The following is a 16,198-nucleotide window of genomic DNA, read 5'->3' on the forward strand; positions in this document are numbered from 1 at the left end:
TGCCTTTGAGTCTCTTGCATCTTGTAAAGCTTGGACTTTTTTTTTTTTTCAAACTTGATCCATTATCTAAACACTTTTATATGGAAAGCTTAAATGCTTTTCATTTCAAATTCTGCCTTAGAAATCTCCATGACCTTTACTCGCCCATGTGGTCTGGCAATACACACGACACCTCGACTCTAGTTCTTGCAAAGCTTTTCACCTGCATCCTCTGGCTGTTATGTCCACGCCTTTATATTTCCTGTTTTGCTGACCTGTGAGATTTTTATTTCACTTTTCAGCAGGCTTGTAAATCGTTCTAGAAAGAAATGAAACATTGAAAGATAAGCTTACTTGCTCTTCGTTTCTCTCAGCCAAGCCTCCAATGGACCTTAGAAGCTGCTTATAGTGGATTTTTGGAGTTCAAGATGGTATTTTGGCTGTTGGTGGAACAAGACAGCCTTTTTTGCCTCTCAGACTAACAGGGCTGTGTTTAGCTGTAACTTTTAGAGGAGTATCGCTCCCCTCATGATGCTCGCTCTGAGGGAGCAGACACCCCGCCGCAGCCCCTGCCCCACCTCGTCCCCGGCACAGCCCCCAGCCGAGGAGCCGGGGCCGCCCCCCGTTCTCTGCTCTCCCCGCTGTCCACCACATGCAAATGTTCCCCGGCAGCAGGAAGTAACCGGGCTGCGAACCAACCGCGGGCCGCGCACCAACCGCGGGCCGCGCCCCGCCCGCGCAGCGACAGCAGCGCTCCGGCCCCGCCGCTGCCGCCGGGACACCGCTCCGCGCCCCGGCGCGCACCCCGCACCCCGCACCCCGCACCGCGCTCGCTGTTCCTCGGCTGGCGCGCCCGGGAAAGTAAGTGAGTGAGTGCCTTCCCCCGGGAGCGGCGCTCCCGGCTCGCCCCGCTTTTCCCGCGGGGTCCCGCGGAGCCTGCCCGGCCGTGCTGCCCCCGCCCCGCTCCGCCTGGCGCGGTGCGTGCTGTGCGGGGTGCTGGGTGCGGTGCGGAGTACGGGGTGCGGTGCGGTCCGGGGTGCGGGGTGTAGTGCGGTGCGGGGTGCAGTGTGCGGTGTGCGGTGTGCGGTGTGGAGTGCGGTGCGGTCCGGGGTGCGGGGTGCGGTGTGCGGTGTGCGGTGGGGGGTGCGGTGCGGAGTGGGGTGTGCGGTGCGGCGGGACCCGGCGCTTTCCGGGCGGCTCTCCCTGGCTTCTCCCCCCTCGAGGAGGCGCCGCTGCCGCCCGACGTGCCCGGTAGGACTGGATGGGGTCTTAAGGGAGATAACCGTTTTTGGGATAAATAATAATAATTCTCAAAAGCATGGTTTATCTGATACCCCTTTGCCTGGCTTTCTGCTGTGATCCGGAGGGCTCGGGTGCCTTCTGGCTGTTTCGTGCCGGTGAACGTGTGAAATTAGCTGGTTAAAGTCTGCAGTCGGCGCTTCAAGCCGAAACGATAGCCTTTACTGAGGTGAGGTGATGTGATCCTTGGGTATCCCTTCTTACACTGCTTTTTTCTAGGAGCGTAATTTCTGGTGCGTTCTGGAAGTCAAAGCTTTTTCCTCTTAACTGTATGTTCAAATGTACTTGGAATTAAAAGAAAGATGAGAAAATGGTATTGTGATGTTTGGTGTGCGGTGTTTGCAGATTACTATTATAGGTACTATATATGTGAGGAATGGTCTTGAAGGCTTTTCTCCTTACAGTTTTGGTTTAGGAGCTGATGCCATACCTTCAGTAGAGCAGTTTAGAGTTTCTGTGGAAATTGCATCTTTCAAGTGTTTGCAGTGAATGGGTTGGCACGAACTCTTCTCGCTGCCTTGCTCCCCTCTGTTGGCACTAAAGACCGAAGAGATTAACGCTCAAAACTTGTTTAGCCAGATCGTATTCCCACAGATACACATGGGGAGCACAAAGCTGGTTTAATCTGAAACCTATAATCAATATCCCATCTCTTGCCTTTCGTTCCCACCTTGGAAGGGAAACACTCTGACCAATCTTAATGTATTTTAGGACATTGTAATACTTGAAAATTAAATTTTTTAAGCTTGATCCTATCAAGTACCTGTAAGACTTTTGCAATTTAGGAATTGTAATGTTACTTGAAAAGATCTGTAAAGTACAAGTGCCAGGTAGATAAGCCTGCACTCAACACAGTATCACCACAGAGTTAAAACAAAAAGCAGAAGATATGTGTTGAGAAATTGCAAAGCTATGTTGGGAAAACATAGCTCAGTTTTACCGAAAGGAGAGTCAGATTGTGTTTCTGTGGATTGATTCCAACCCAAAATTGAGGACAGAATAGGTGTTACCTTTTTTGTATTATCAACAGCACTGAAAGTATGGACGAGGAAAAAAATTAAATCGTTTTCTCTGAAAAAGTAGCAACAGGGTAGAAATCAGCTAGATACTGTTAATAGGATGTTATGAAACCTTGGAGAAGGATTGAAATTAATGAACTGTGAGATCAAAAGATGTCTCATTTTATGTATCTCTTCTGAGATTGAAAGGTTTTTTCTTTCTCTGTTTCAACTTTGTGAGCTACACACTAGTTAGGAAAGAAGTATTTAATAACATCAAAATCTATTTTAATTGTGTGTTATTAACTTTTTTTAACCATGATGATGTAGAAAGATCATCTTTGTACAGTAGCTGGCTGACTTAAAATTATTCTACTTTTCTGTATTTCTGAGTAAATAAGAGGATTTTCCTACAGAAATATACAGAAGACATGGTAAGGTTTGGGCCTTTGTTTTTAAGCCCCTTGACCAGTGGAGTTGTGCAATGGCTCTTTCTGACAAAACAATTGTGAAACTTTACAATGCAAAGTTAAACCCTGTTGCCTTTAAGTTGTTTAATACTATGGGGTTTGATATTACCCTTTTCAAGAGAGTTTCCATGAATGTGAAACTATTCCTTGCAGGTATTTATGAATAGATAAGTGCTTACAAATGTATAAGTAACTATTTCATAGTACTTTTCCCTCCCAGTTTATCTATGTAATTGAAGTGACCTCTCTTCCTATGGCCTTTTTGACTGCTATAAGCTAAATGGCATCACAGAACCGTAAGTGTTGCAGGAAACAATTCCTGTGACAGACAATGAAAACAAGTCCAAGGTCTTCCTGGCTCAGCTCAGCACCTGTTCTGCAGTGAGGTGTCTCACCAAATCAGAGATGCTACATCTGGCCCTTCTTGTGGGACAGAGAGCAGATATCAGAGAGCAACATCAACCTCTCTGTAATTACTTGGGAAAGTTTAAGTGCTGCCTTATTTAATCTCAGATGTGATTCCATTGCTGTCACAAAAAGGAAATGTTTGCCTACCTCTACTCTGCATGTTATTTTGAATGTTAGTAGGAATTTTGAGGTTTTGGGATGAACACATGTCGATGATGAGACAATTTTTGTTTTTGTCAAAGGGCTAGGTGGTCTGGGGAGAGGATGAGGTCTTCCTCCTTTTTTCTTCTGTCCAGTGAGTTGCAAAGCCATTTTTACTCTCGGGGTTCACGAAGCCCTTTTCAAAACTGAGTGAACACACAAGACAAGCACGTGGGGAATAACTAACTAACTAACTAACTAACTGACTAACTAATTAGTGGGGTAAGACTTAGGTGCAACCTAGGATTCCTAGCAATCTGCTGTAGTAGCATGGCTGTACACAGAGGTGGATATCTGCTGCCACAGAGATCCCAGAAGGATGTGAGCTGTCATGTGCTAATGCAAGGGATGGGAGGAGAATCTGTGGGCTGGGGATCCTGAGGGCTGTGTGAGCTTTATATGCAGGGAATACTTCCTTTTGAAGCTATGGAGGCGAGTGTGTAAATAATTCCAGCAAACCATGTGACTGTTAAGCTGCATTTATTATTATATTGCCTCTCTAGGATTTTGGTCTCTAAGCAAAAAGGCTTCATTCTATAGAATGCCCAGTTGCCCAGCTGCGATTTAGGATTTTTTGTCCTGTTGATCTTATTCCTACTTCCTATTTCTCCCATTTATTTCTCTCCCCTCTTTAATGAGAGTGTAGGAATGCTCGAGATGGTGTAATAAGAAAGGCTTCGAGACTTGCTAAGCCATACCACAGGAAACTGTAGATAAAAATGTAACATTGCATTTGTATGCAAACAGTCTTTAATGATGCATACGGGGTGAAGAAGTCTGCCACCCTGTAAACAGTAATGGTGCCTTCTCAAAGAAATCAGCCTGTATTAATAAAAGACAAATGCAATGTAACTGTCCTTAGTGTTACTCTTCCTAGTTTAAACTTCATTGTCCTTCAGGGAAGGATGGAAATGTCTGTGCTTTCATATTTATTTTTGCCTGATTCAGATACATTTCCTGTTGACATTGTCATTAAATGCTGTAATTTCCGATACTGAATTATTCACGTTTGAGTTCAACATCTTTCCTGAAAAATGTGAATTTGTGAAACAAAACATGAAGGCAGAACTCATCGTGTGCTGGAAACATTTCCTCCAAATATTTATGAGATACTTGTTTTTCTTTTTGTGCCCTAAAGAACGACTCATAGAGGTAAATAGACTGGTTACTTTTGTCAGGCAAATGTCAGAAGAAAAATGGTATTTTGACAGTAACACTTTGCTGGGGAGAAAAGAAGGAAGACTCTAGGGAAAGGTGGAGGGATAATGGGTAGATTTCATTTCTGTGATGGGTTAAAAGAGTGGGCTAGTACTGTCCAGGCCAGCCTTTGCTCTCCCTTTGGTCAGCATTGCCTATCTTTTTCAAACTGCTGGCATCTTAAGTATCTACAATTGGTTCCTGTGTTTGCGCAGCACACTTGTCTTACGTCTTCAGTTCAAAGGACTCCAATGATAAACAGTCTGAACAAAGTGTCCTTCTTCCTCTATGGTCTCTGTGGCAGAAGGCTACTTCTTCCTGTGGCTGACATATTGTAGAATTTCTTACTTTAATTTGCAAAGGCCAGCTGTGATAGGAAATAGTGAAATCTTAAACTGGAACGTGTGATAGTTCATGACAGGTGTTGAAGTATGGGATGCAGCTACTCTTCTGCAATGGCACTTTTTGCAATTTTCTCCATATTAGAGGGCTGCTCTAAGTATGGAAATGATAAAATTTTGAAGGGAAAGGACTCCCTCTGAGATGTGCTTTTAACTTCTCCTTTGTTGGTTAAAAAAAGCTGTTTCAGGAAGTTCGTCAAGAAAAGCATAATCTGCTAAGTGGGCTTTCTGATGTGGTATCTACAATCTATTGCTTTTTTCATATTTCCTTCATTAGTTTGTACAGATAGGTGAATACAAATCTGGTTTTTCGTTGTTTTTTTTTTATGAAATCTTATTCGGGTTTTATCTTAGGTTTAAACTGTAGTAAATATGGTATCACAGGAATTAGTACAGAAGTATATTAGGGCTGCTAAGCAGGTTTTCTCTTTCCATGTACGACTGTACTAGGGGCGTAGAACTAAATTAATACCAAAAGTTAAAGAATATGTTTGAATGAATTCCTGTGTAGTGGTAACACATTTATAAATCAGTAGGTCTGACCTATGACTAAGTTCTACTGTATTCAGACAAAAAGAATATTTCCTGGTAGTATCAACTGAGTAGGGAAAGACCTGAATCTGTTGAATCTATCTGAATATGCACATGTATTGGATATATTGAAATTGCCTGCTCAAGGTGTCCCTTGCCAGAATCATGAGGTTTATATTCATTAGATCCAGTGGACAGAAACTGGTTTTCTCCAGGACAGCCCCAGCCCTACTGTGTGTTTTGATGGATTTTAAAAACCCTTCACTAAGTTCTGAATGCCTTGGGGAGCTGTGATTCAGGTGTGAGTGGACAAGGACTGGAGAACCAGGCTTAAGTGATCGCGAGAGCTGGTGTCAGTGTCACTGAGGAAGTGAAAGTTTTTAGTAAACAAACAGGAAGGGGATGGGCAGGGAAAAGAGGAAATCCTATATTGGACGTTCTGTGTTCAACTTGTTCAAAATACATTGCAAGAGTCATTTGAATGTGCCATTGTGATGTAGCAGAATGTGCAAATGAGATTCAAAGTACACTTTTGTAACTCCATTGCAAAAGATGTGCTGAACTGTGCAAAGGCTGAAGGGAAGCATTGCAGCCCGTGATGGGTGTTAGAAAACCTGCCTTTTAAGCAATCATCTGCTGGATTGCTGGTGTGGCAATTTGTCCTTCTTTTCCTGTCCAGCTGTATTTGCACTGGCTTCAAGAGAGATTGCAGCAGCTGTCCTGGCACCAATGGAGAAACACCAAGTCATGCTGAAGTGAATTCTAAGCCCATTTCTCTTTGGATGTAGATGGCCTGATTGATGGCAGGCAGTAGACAGCAGTGTCCCCACTATGCCTGGCCAGGAGAGTTTGCCTCTTCTCAAAATCTCCTGCTAAATTTCCTTGGGAGCAGTTCCCCTCCCTCTGCCATAATGATTACCAGTGTTTCCAAAAAAGTCCTTGACCCACACTGCCTCAAATGTCTTCATTAGTAATTATGTGCTGTTTGTTTGAGGCTTTTTCTCCCCAGTTTCCTGGAAAAATCCATGTTTCAGTCTTTACCCTGCTGTAAGAGTACTCCCTACCACCATTTCCTTTTTTTCTTCTCCCATCATTCTGCCATTTCTTTCTCTCCAGCTTTGTATTCAGGACTGTCAGTGTTAGAAACTGTATATTTCACCCCTTGACTTAGATGTCTGCAGCAAATTTTCTTTTCCCTGTCTGGAAGAGTAAGCCTTAGCACCTTTCATAAGCCGATTATCATTTGTAAACCACTTATTAGGGAATACACATCCAGAAATATGTACCCCCAGCCTCTTGAAGAGATATGAAGTCCAGTGGAGTACCAACCTGGAAGTACTGACATGGTCTTCAAAGTATTTTAAGGCTGTGCCTTGTTTAAGGGCAACTTTATACTTCTATAGATGCTCAGCGAGATTCTTCTGTGTACAGTTTATGTGTAGTTGTAATTGATCTTGAGAGACAGCTAACTGCTGTTTGACACGTCTGATTTAAAATTGTGACCTCAAACTGACTTAAAACAGGTTTCTGCCTTGAAAATGGTCAGTGTGGATTGTCCCCTGCCTCTTTGTCTGCCCTTCTTTTGATGCTGCTTTGACCTTTTCCAGTCAAGTTTCTTTTCTTTTGCATGCAGGTTTTTGTGTGCTGTGTAGTGGCAGATGTAAAAAGCTTTTGAGCCAGCATTGACCCTCCTTGTAAACACTTCTGGTTCAGGGAAGCAGAGCATGGATTTATCAGCATGTGTGCTGGCCTGTGGAGAAGAAATCAAGTCTTGGTATTGTGGGGATGTGGTGCTGAGACAACAACTCTTGCTCCAGGATTGATGTTCTGTGCTCATTGGTGTTGGTGTGTCCCAAGCACTGACCCCACAGAAAGTGAAACAAGAAATTTGGCTTTGAGAAGGCAGTGCAAATTTAGAAAAACCCAGTTCAATGGAGCTGGCATCAGCAGAAAAGAGTTTTGTTAGAGTGAACAAGTGAGAGAAGGCTGTTTCAGGTAAGATACTTCTGCTCTTAATGGAGCATTTAAGTAGGGCTACAAGTGTGAAAAATGCATTTGAGTAGCTTATTCAAATCATATGTATTGGACTAGGTTTGGATGAGTGAAAGGTCCTTTTCCTTACTCCTGAAATAAAAGCAGGTGGTTTGTATGGTGTGACACAGGAATGTGTCAATTTCTCCTTGGAGCACAGAATACATATGATTATTACATGTTCTGTATCTTGTCATACTGATTGAGAATATGTGTTTTCCTAGGGACTATAATTGTCTCTACCCAATTCGTTATTTTCCTTTGCATTCTTATTTGATTGCTTTTTCTCTTTTTGTCTCTTTGCTTTACAGTCCTCCTGCTTAATTTGTTTCTCAGTATCAACCCTAATTCTGATTTCTTAGGGATTTTGGCCTCCTCTCCTACACCTTTTCTGATATGGTTTGTGTTGTCCTGAGAACTTCCCATGTGTGACCAAACAATGAAGAAGTCTTACCAGTTTTTAAAGCATCTTCTTTGCACAACACTTAATACTGTGAAATTAAAATGCAAGTTGTGGACTATTTATTGTTCTGAAACAAACTTGGATAACCACTGTGAACACTGATTTGGTTTTGGTTCTTGCATTGAAAGTTCGCTGCATGGCCCATGAGTGCTGAAGTCACATTTAAACATTGGGGCTTTTGCACAATCTAAGGCAGTTTTTCAAAGTATGGCATACTCACATGTCCTGTCTGTGAGCTGTATACTTGACTTATGTGGAGTTACAAAGGTTATAAACTTTAATGAGCAGCCAGTATGGTTATAATCATAGCGCTGTGAAATTCTCACAGTCTGCAGTATGAATGTGAAAATTATTGTCATGGTCCTTCTGTTTACTGTGAGTCTAAGTCTGCTAGAATTATGGTGAGTGCTGGCCTATTTTTTAAGGTCTGAGTGCTGCCTTTTGTGCAAAAGTCCTGGTGTGAGTCTCCTGAAATCTGTCAAGCTTGTGCAAGCTGTGTGCTGTCACTTGCACGATCAGAGCCTGGTGCAGTGAAACTTGATATGGTTGTAACTGCTGGGTCTTCATCTGCTATCAACTGACCATTAAACAGGACTAGAAACAACAGAAAATACTAAGTGCTGCACAGTCCAGTAGTGGTATGTTGTGAATACAAAAATGTTGGTTGTTTTTAGAGTGAGAAAACAAATTTCAAGGGAAAGTTGAAATAGTAGCAGAGGTCAAATTATTAATCAGTTTTTGAAAATGAAATAAATTAGCATATTGAGCAAATGCAATGTGCATCTTTAAGTCAGTCTCCTAGTCAGATCTTCTGTTAGTATAGAATAATTTCTCTCAAATATAGGAGAACTTTAATCAAGTTAATATCCTTGCATAGCTGCTCTCCTGGTAATATGGGAAACTGTTCATTCTTGCCTTTGAGAAAGATCATCTGCAAAGACATACCTGTGTTTAAAATAGGAGCACTCCAGTTCTTCCTTAGAACCTTTGAAGCAAAAGCAGTCAAGTGAACTGTCACACCAGGTATTTAAATCTTTCCTTCAAAGAGAGCTTCCAGATTCTCATTCTCACTCCTTTTTGAAAATAGAAGGCATGTAAAATATTTCTAATTTTGGTTAACTTTAGAGAAACTTCTTATTCGTGCTCATGTGTGCAATAAATGTGAAAAATACGCTTAGAAACTTGGATGTGAATTCTTATTCACGTTCATTCAGTGACATATTTCCTTCAGTGAGGTATTTCCTTTTACACTCTTATTGCCACCCTAGCTTGAGCGTGTAGTTTCTCAAGGCTTCAGTTAGAGCATGCTTCCCTCTTTACATGACAGGTTTTCAAACCAGAATTGCTGAGATCTTGCAGCCCCTCAGGATATGTTTGGTAGAATTAAGAGAAGTGTACTTGTATCTATTAAAAAACCCCTCTGATCTCAAGGAATTAATCTAAAAACCTCCCAGAATTCCTAATCATAGAGCTCTTTTAATTCTATTTATCATGTTTGCAGCAAACTGTTGGTTCAGATGATACCCTTTGGTGCTACACCATGTGTGACAAATTGCAACAGTTGCTTGAAACAATTCACTAAGCTGGGTGAGAAACCAACTGGTACATTCCTAGTTTAGATTCATACCCGTGAAGGAATATAATTAACAGAGTTTAAATTAAGTAAAATAAATGAGTTATAAATAGGCTTCTGTGAAGTGCCAGAACCTGGAGGATGTTCTTACACACTTGAAGTTAAGGGGGATTCTGCTGCTAAACATCAGTGAGAATGAGACAAGGTGGTTCCTGTGGATACTTATACAGTTAGTGCTGAATGCTGGTCTAGTATCCTTGAAAAGATTAAACAGCAAAAAATTTCATTTCTGCCACGTAATTTAGTGGCACCGGATTTGATGGTGATTTTTTTTTTTTGAGGAGTCTTGCAGTTTCCTCTTGCAACTTGAGCAAACTTGCTCAATGATAATTGAGCAAACAATGTTTGCAAACTTTCAGGAGGAACTGTACTTTGAGTGTTAGCTCGCATCAGCATGAATGATTTAACCCCAAGTTTTTATATGAGCGTAGAATCCATTCTTTAATCCATATAACATATCCCAGTACAATGTCCTCTGTTTCAGGAGAGGTCTGTGTATATGTAGTGCTGTGCAGCTAATGAAACACAATACAATCTGCTGGAGAAGTGACTTCTTTACAATTTAAATGTATGCTGGTATTTGAAGATAGTGAAAAAAAAAATCTGCTTCTCTTTTGTGTAATTCAGTGATTTAGATATGCTCAAGACATAATATGATGCTGTTATAACAAGAGTGCTGTGATTAATTGCAAGTCTATTCATGAGTACATATCAGCAATCAAACATGGAGTTGACAGCAGACAAAGAAGCCTTCTGACCAATGAAGCAGAATGGGGCAAAGCAATATGAGTTACACAATGACAAGGCTGTTACAATTAGGATCCATTGACACAGAAGTCATTCTTCCCTGATTTAGCCATAACTGTCATAATCCATGTTGAAGGTGGATTGTAGAATGCATGAAACAAGGTAAGGTTTATAAAAATTGATTTATTCCTTGGGGATATAGTTACCCAAGTTTGAAAGAACAAAAGCTAATATGCACTTAATGTTCTGTTCCCCATTTCTCTCTTTTATTAAACACACTGAAAACAGAAGATAAACCCAAAGGAGAAGTGGCATACTTTCTATGAGACCACCCTCAAAACCTTCATCAGGACATGCTGGCTGTGAATTTGCTGTACTCCATCATGTTTTTGTTGATGTGATGAGGGATTTGGATAGGCTGGATTGATGGCTTGAGGTCAGTTGCATGATATTCAATAAAACCAAGTAGTGGGTGCTACCCTTGGGTCACAACCCCACACAGCACTACAGGCTGGGGGCAGAAAGGCTGAAAATTGGCTTGGCAGAAAAGGATCTGGGGTTGCTGGTCAGCAGCCAGCTGAACATGAGCCAACCTGGTGGCATCCTGGCCTGTATCAGCAATGATGTGGCCAGCAGGACCAGGTCAGGGATTGTCCCTCTAGACTCAGCACTGGTGAGGCCACACCTCACATCCTGGGGTCAGTTCTGGGCCCCTCCTTACAAGAAGGACATTGAGGTGCTGGAGCAAGTCCAGAGAAGGGCAGTGGAGCTGGGGAAGGGTCTGGAACAAAGTCCTATGAGGAGTGGCTGAGGGAACTGGGGGTGTTTAGACTGGAGAAAAGGAGGCTCAGAGGAGACCTTACCACTCTCTGCAAAGCCCTGAAAGGAGGTTGTGTGCAGGTAGGCTTTGATCTCTTCTTCCAAGCAGCAAGTGACGGACAAGAGGAAATTGCTTCAAGTTGTGCCAAGGGAGAGTTAGATTGGATATTAGGAAAAATTTCTTCATTGACAGTGTGGTTGGGTGTTTGAACAGGCTGCCCAGTGGTAGGATCTCCATCCCTAAAAGCATTCAAAATACCTCACTAAACGTGGCAGCTAGGGACATAGTTTGGACTTGATGATCTTAGAGGTCTTTTCCTATCTTAACAATTCTATGATTTTATGTTGTGATAATTTCCTAACGTTCATGATCTTTGCATTCTCTTTGCAATATAACAGTGGGCTTGAATTACAGGCACACTTCAAGAAATCACATCTGCAAAATAGTCTTTTTGCCAACAACATATTAATTAGTTGAAGGCCACCTTCATAAATAACTATCCTCTCCCCTTAGTCCTAGTACCTATTAACAATTTGCTTCAACAAGAGTCCCATCAATCCATTTGTCCAGGCATGTGGAAGTTGAGCATTAGACTGCCTTGAAGGAGACAAAAGTTTCAAGTATCAGCTGCTACCTGCAAATATACCCTCCTCTGCACCTTCTGCAGAAGGCAGAGGAACACATTTCAGCTGAAGAGCTCATTGGGGTGCAGCCTGGTGATGATTCCCCAAACTCATCATGAGTTAGCAAGTTGTTCACTTTGCCCCTTCTTGTCTTCTGAGGCTCAGTGAAAACAGGGAGAAGCTCTCATTTCTCTTTCGTGTGTCACATTGTAAATGCAGGCATGGGGCTCTGCACAGTAATACTCAGATGATTTGTGTGGCTGTGCCTTTGCTTTCCAATATATCAAACAGTATGTTGAAATCAACACCTGAGTAAAGCCACTGTGGGCATGAATCAAGCCTTTTGGACTCACATAGAAGCTCTGGTTCCACATCTCTCAACCACACCTTGTTGTGGGAGGCAAAGTGCTGTGAAGGAGAAGGGGAGGATGAATAGCAGGGTAAGCACTGTTGGGAGTGAAGAAGAGTAGTTCCCAGATCTGTGTTCTCCAAAGAAACTGTGTGAAGCTTGTCCTATCCTTCCATCATGTCACTTGTTATGAGGATGAATACCTTTGGGCTACTCCTGGACCTCTCTCCAATGCCTTTGTTTTTTTTTATGGGTAGTACCACATTATGGGTATTTTATGGGTAGTTCCTATATCACAGTTATTGCTCTAATCACTGAAAAGGAGTGGAGAAGGATCCTTATCCTAGTGGCAGGCATAGACATACATAAAGTGCAGGGCAAATATAGACTACTGAAAATTTAGCACACTGACATTATTGGCCAAAATCATCAATCTAAAGCTGAAAAAAACAGTATGTGAGTCATAGATACATTCAACTTGGAAAATAGATTTCATCCTTGGGGTTTGCTAGCTGGATTGGGACACTTCCTAATAGTTAGGAAGAATGTTGATCCTTCTCAATGTAGTGGTTTGGCCAAATTTTCATTTGGAAATGGAGATTTGGTTATATGAAGCTGCTGTTTGTCATTACTGAGAGTTTTAACCAGTCAAGAAAAAGACATTTTTACTTATAGCTTGCATTACACTTTAAAGTCTTTAAAGTACTTTGGGAACCTTTGCTTTAAGTTGGTTAATGTGTTGGCACAGCTTTTCTGTTCCATGTCATATGATCCTTTTGAAGAATGTGATAGAAGTATTTATTCTGTTATGTCAAATTAAGATGTTATTTGACCTCTTCCCCTATCTTCAAAAGATATAATACAGTGGAAAAAAGCTGAGGAAATGGAAGATGTGGTTGCCTGAGGGCTGGCAAAGTGAATTAATTCATTGTTGATATTGATTCAAAATTCTGGAAGATGAAGCTGAGGCAAATGATTACAATAAAATGAAGCAAGTATTATAAGGTCAGAAAACAGATGTTATTTTAATGTAAGACTTGGTATAAAATTAGTGCCAAAAATATGGACTAAATGAATCTGGAACATTTTCATAATATATAAAGTCTATTATGCAATGTTAGCAAAATTACAGTCTTCTGTGGATTAACTTTCTTGTGTTTTGGTAATTCTATTTTCCTCAATTGAATAAACAAGGTTCAGTCTTTTGTACAAATTCTGCTTCATTTCAATGTGATGTTTTGTTTCAGGATTTTATTTTCATCCTTCTGAAAGCATTATAACATCATTATACCACCACAGTGACATTATTTTCAGTGTTTCTTGCTGATTTTTATTTACTTCAATGTGTTTTGTTTTTAACCACTGCCAAAATTCCTGCATGAAACCAAGATTTTAACTAATCTAGACAAAACTGTAGTGAATTTACAGAAAAATAGATTTTTTTTCTTGGCTAAAGCTTCCCACCCCTTCTAGAGCTATCTTTCCTGTCACCAACTATGATGATATTTATTATATGTGTTATGCTATCATTTATGAACTCCAGCAAAGACTGTGTATTTTAGCCAAGCACTGAATAAAGTTACCCTCTCCCTGGACACTTAAAGGCAAGACAGGCAAAGGTTGGGAAGTGCCATTTGAATATGGAACGATGTTCACTTTGATAGAATTAGTTTTACCAAAGCACTCCTTCCTATTGGAAATTTGAGATGTGATAACTTAAGTCACTTATTTGCCATTTAGCGTAGCAATGTGTTAGTTCATGTTGGTTAATGCATCACCAAAAAGCCTCATCTAGTAAAAAAAAAAATGTAAATGGGGAGTATAGGAAGAAAATATTGATTTGATATGATATGATGTATGATATGATATGATATGATGATATGATATGATATGATATGATATGACTGCTCAGAATGGGGCTGCCTTTTCCAGAAACACATCAGTGCAGCATCAGTATGGCAGCTCCAGGTATTTAATCTCACTGAAAATTTTCGGATCTTATGTCAGCTGTTGGGGGGGTTTTTGCTGTATGACTCCTCCTGTTCTGTGAAGACAGGCTGAGAGAGGTGGGGTTGTTCAGCCTGGAGAAGAGAAGGCTCCAGGGAGCAGCTTTCCAGTACTTACAGGGGACCTACAAGAGAGCTGGAGAGGGACTTTCTATAAGGGCATGGAGAGACTGAACTAAATCTGGTTTAGATTAGATATTAGGAAGAAATCCTGTACTGTGATGGTGATGAGGCCCTGGCACATGTTGCCCAGAGAAGCTGTGGCTGCCACATCCCTGGAAATGTTTAAGGCCAAGGTTGGATGGGGCTCTGAGTAACTTGGTCTAGTGGAGAGTGTCCTTGCTCACAGCAGGGAACTTGGAACGAGATGATCTTGCAAGTCCCTTCCAACCCAAACCATTCTATTTTATTCTAATCCACAGTCGACTTCCACTATAGTTATACGGCAGCACACCTTTTGGCCCTGTTGTAACTTGAATTTTTATTTTAAAGAAGTGGACTTGAGGTATGAATATTGCAGAGTCCTAACCCTTCATTTCAATACGAAGGCAAATGTGGGAAAGAAAAACAGGACACCAAACAATAGAGGAATGGGTGGTGAGAATTTCATTGAGAACAATACTCAGCTTGGTAAATGATTCAGGGAAGGTGTCTGCCAACCCAGACTGGTTTAGCTGGACTGAGATATTTGTGCATTAATGTTGGGAATCAGGGCTCTGAAGAGGAGAGGCAGAAAGACTGGTGCAGGGCTCAAAACTGAGCATTGCAGAGGAAGTAGAAATGTGGGAGATGTATGAGTGTAGTAGGAATGCAGGTGTTTGGGAGCATGAACGTGGTAGGGTGATACTTTCTGTAAATGATATAGGAAAGCATAAAAATAATCTGAGCATGGACAAAGTAGAATTTGTCTTAGTCTCAATTGCTAAGGAAGGAATTGTGAAAGAAATGGAGCAAGGGGAAGTGCAGCAGACGGGAACCACTACCAGTCTCTTAGCAGGACCACTTTCTGTTTCCTGGTGTTACATTAGCATTACGTTGAGACTTTTAAAAAGTGCTTTCATTTGCAATGAAAAAATGTGAGGCCCCTTGTGATATTAAGAGGCATTAGAAACACACAGGTGGCTGAGAATATCATGCACGATGAATAGCCTGAGAAAATAATGGGGAGAAATTTAATATCAGGGTGTAAGATAATGCCACAGGAGATAGGAAAGCCTGCTGTGACAATAGTTTGTTGTTATGAAAAGTGATAAAAAACTGGATGTCTTTTTGGATGGCCATATGATTATGAAAGGCCAGTGTGATGAAAGTGTGAAAATCATTAATAAATTTCTGGGATTTTTTGAGTATGTATTGAGATATATTTTAGTAGATGGAAGAAATAGTAATACTATTTGCTTCAAGGCATTGCTGAAAATCATCTTGAAACACTTGAGCGGCTCCAACCTCCTGTACTTGAGAGGGACAGGTTCAGAGTGAAACAGATGTGGAGAAAGCTGCTAGGATAACCAAAGGAAATGGAAAAAACTAAGAGGGTTTGGTCTTTACAGTCAAGAAGAGAGACTGAAAAAGATGTGACTTCTTCCTAGTCTCCCAAGAGGATGAAGGGCTAAATGCCATTATTGTCTCCAAAACATTTTTAAGACTGGGACTTACGTGACAACTTCTAAGCCAAGTGGAATGAGGTTCTGAAACGTTTCAGCAATAATATTTTGCTCTTCTCCACCATCACCCATTAATCTCTCTAAAAATGGAGAATGGCAAACTTGCTTCTGAGCTTGTGCCATGTGATTGTGCTGCCTAGAACAGATCTGCCTTTGCCAATGAGTAATTTGTAGTCCTTTGCTCTAATCATGGTTGATAAACTAGATAGCTATGTTGTCTTGCTCTGACAGACATACAGAGAAAATCTGAGGGATTAACCTAAGTGACACCTGTTTATATAGATATGTATGCCAAAATATTATTTTAACTTCATCTCATCTTTTCCACAAAGAAGATTGGAGCAGTTAAAAGAATTCCCCCATTATTTTTCCATTTTC

General features: G+C 41.2%; 1 protein-coding gene across 4 annotated transcripts in view; it reads left to right on the forward strand.

Annotated features, from left to right (window-relative positions):
- Positions 1–716: 716 nt before the first annotated feature.
- LYN (LYN proto-oncogene, Src family tyrosine kinase) overlaps positions 717–16,198 on the forward strand; it is a 47,222-nt gene continuing 31,740 nt past the window's right edge. For 2 of the 4 annotated variants that reach the window (XM_014873092.2, XM_014873094.2), the window contains exon 1: positions 717–840. The gene's annotated coding sequence lies outside the window, so the exon portion shown is untranslated. Of the gene's footprint in view, positions 841–1,212; positions 1,231–1,428; positions 1,448–16,198 lie in introns of those variants that run through there. The other 2 variants (XM_088175122.1, XM_088175115.1) reach the window with 2 other exon arrangements.

The sequence above is a fragment of the Sturnus vulgaris genome, chromosome 1 (genome assembly GCF_052056855.1).
Source record: "Sturnus vulgaris isolate bStuVul1 chromosome 1, bStuVul1.hap1, whole genome shotgun sequence".
NCBI classification, from domain to species: Eukaryota; Metazoa; Chordata; class Aves; order Passeriformes; family Sturnidae; genus Sturnus; species Sturnus vulgaris.